At 38.5% G+C, this 3,121-nt stretch overlaps 1 protein-coding gene across 1 annotated transcript in view; it reads left to right on the top strand.

Annotated features, from left to right (window-relative positions):
* The first annotated feature begins 238 nt into the window (after positions 1–238).
* The window catches only part of LOC106884225 (transcription factor Sox-19a), a 42,486-nt gene continuing 39,603 nt past the window's right edge, over positions 239–3,121 (top strand). Inside the window, exon 1 of the mRNA XM_052976726.1 lies at positions 239–433. The gene's annotated coding sequence lies outside the window, so the exon portion shown is untranslated. The remainder of the gene's footprint in view (positions 434–3,121) is intronic.

Below are 3,121 nucleotides of genomic sequence, written 5' to 3' on the forward strand. Positions count from 1 at the left end.
GGGCATCACCTGACACCTCAGTAAGGCGAGCCGCCAACAATGGCAAGAACATCGTCGTTAGCGGCCCAGCCCCTCAAAACGCCACAGACTAGATTGGAAGAGATAGTTCATAGCCAGATCCCGATACTTCAGGGTTTTGTTCCGTTCAGCTACGGAAGCAGTGACTCTCCTATTAACCGTCTGGGCAAAGCAGCCTGGTTGCGGGACTCTGGAAAGAGTCTAACACTGACCAAGCAAGTATTCGAGTTTCCTGAAAATTAGGTCGTCAAAACATTGGAGAGACAACGATAATCTATGAGGGACTAACTCTGAGAAAATAAAACTTAGGAATCGACATTCCTGGAATCTTTAATTGGAGAAATCATTATTTTAAATCAGTGGAGCTGTGTAATCAGGCCTTCAGTTGAGCGGCGACCAAAATTCTGACGCCTCAGTAAGTAAATGGAAAAATGAATTTAACAGTTTTCGTGTTTTTAAATGACTAAAATGGTTTTTCCGTGATGTCATTGCTTTACCTACAATTCACTGTCTCAACTTAAGCTATTTGCTCGCCGAGTACAACTCCAATATTTCACATTACTCTTTACTCTTTCATTTGTTTCAGTCATTTGACTGCGGCCATGCTGGAGCACCGTCTTTAGTCGAGCAAATCGACCCCAGGACTTATTCTTTGGAAACCTAGTACTTATTCTATCGGGTGTCTTTTGCCGAACCGCTAAGTTACGGGGACGTAAACACACTACCATCGGTTGTCAAGCGATGCTGGGGGGACAAACACAGACACACAAACATACACACACACTTTAACACATACTTTTTTTCTTTTTAATGAATTTATCAACAGTAGCGAGATCCGTGAATATAAATCTATTAGGTTATTTCTGAAAAAGAAATCCAACAAAATCGGACCAGAAGTGTGTATGGATGGGGGTGGCTTAATAAATTTTCTAAAAATTTTTTACCATAAAAAGCTCTCCCTCGTCATTTGTAAGGGTATGGAGAGAAAAAAAATTTGATCCCCATCAAAACAGAAAAAATCCAACTCATGTGGGTGGGTGTGTTATTCCGAAAAAGTCCGCTAAGGTTATTCTATTGCGAAATTTGCCCGGTGACGACGGGATACTCAGCTAGTGCATGTGTGTGTGTGCGTGTGTGTATAAACAAGTAGAAGTGTGTATATTTATATATATAAACAAGTATAAACATGCATATAATATGTATGCATGTACATTTTTCCTTCCGTTGTAAAAAAAAAAAACGCATGGGCGCATGGATTTCGACTGAGGTTTTCAACAATGAAAAGTGATCTATTTGATATTGGATTTGCGGAAAACACTAAAAACTGAGGTTAATGTTATTAATAATTATATTCGCAGTTTAGGGTTTTTCCGAATTTATCGAAACCAGCACTATTAGTCACAGGAATGATCGAATAGCAATTTTGACCCAATTCAATTAAATCAACTACCAGTCAGTTAGGTTACTAAGCCGGTTATTATGCATTGTTGCAAGCAAATTTCACTACATTTCAAACTGCACTCTCCCCAAAACTACTTGCACTACAATGAATCAACAACAAGTGATCCTTAAACAATATATTGAAAAAAGTATTTTAAGGTGCGGCAAAGAATTAAGATATACAATTTAAGGCTTTAGGAAATCGATGCTAATGGTTCGGTATCTTGAAAAACGAGTTGTCCCTAATGTTGTTACATACATCAACTATGCTTAATAGAACAAGACAAACAATAATTTTCCTATGTTCTTTTTTTCTGAATTATGACTCTATCTTTTATTTGTTTGTCATAGAACTACGGCCATGTTGGAGCATAGCTTTGAAGGGTTTAGCCGAACAAATCGACCCTAGTACTTCTTTTTTTTTTTAAAGTCTGGTACTTATTCTCTTGATCTCTTTAAAAAGAGACCAAGAGAATAAGTACCGAATCGATAAAATACGGGGACGTAAACAAACCAACACCGGTGTGTTAAGTGGTGGTGGGGGACAAACACACATGACAGGCTTCTTTCAATTTCTGTCTACCACATCCACTCACAGGACTTTGGTCAGCCTGGAGCTATAGTAGAAGTTACTTGTCCAAGGTACCACGCAGTGGGACTGAACCCGGAACTATGTAGTTGGGAAGAAAATTTCTTGTCACGCCTAAACTTTTTATACAAAGTGCGCCAGTAAGTTTTAAATTTCTATGTACTAGTGACTTTTTTGTTTGATCTTCAATATGCAACGAATTCAAAAGTATTGAAAACTATTGCTCTAAACCGTCGTTCGACCTGCTACAGTCTTCCTAAAAGCTAAAATCTTCATAAAAGTATACCCTTCCATCTTGAAAAGAGAAGGAAATATTGGATAAGAGGCATAGCGATAGAAGTGCCCCCCCCCCACATCCGAATTTGTTTCCTTATGACTTTCTGAGAATGGATTTTTTTTAATGAAATTTTCTACAAATATCTTCAAGATGGTATAGATTACGATTATATCGAATATTTGTCGTGAAAAACTTTTTCAGAGTTGGGTAGGTGGAGACGGAGTTTTGAATAATTCTCGTGCTTCGGCTTTGTTTGATCATAACTTTCAGAAAAGTGGGTATTTATTTAAAGATATTTTCTACAAATACTTTTTTCAGATGCTATTAGGTTGTCAAGAAAGTTCTTGCGGTTTTTAACCTTTAAATTCAGATGCACATATCTCGGCTCAAACAAAACTTTATTAATCTAAATAAACACCATCAGAATCAACCCACTTTTACCAACGCGAAACAAGTTTATATATTTCAGTAGCGTAAAAATCCTGCGTTCTGGTGGCGATGAAGTCGTTGAAGGCGTGTCCGACATCGTCTTGGTTTTTGAAGCATTTCTCACGCAGGAAGTTGTCGAGATGCATGAAAAAGTGGTAGTCGGTAGGTGAGAGGTCTGGTGAGTATGACGGATGAAGCAGTTTCGTAGCCCAATTCGTTCAACTTCTGCAGGGTCAGTTGTGCGATGTGTAGCCGAGCGTTGTCGTGGAGAAGAATTGGTCCTTTTCTATTGACCAATGCTGGCTGTTGTTGTTGGAGTTTCTTATGCATTTCATCCATTTGCTGACAGTACTTCTCCGCTGTAATGG

The sequence above is a fragment of the Octopus bimaculoides genome, chromosome 2 (assembly GCF_001194135.2).
Source record: "Octopus bimaculoides isolate UCB-OBI-ISO-001 chromosome 2, ASM119413v2, whole genome shotgun sequence".
Lineage (NCBI taxonomy): Eukaryota > Metazoa > Mollusca > Cephalopoda > Octopoda > Octopodidae > Octopus > Octopus bimaculoides.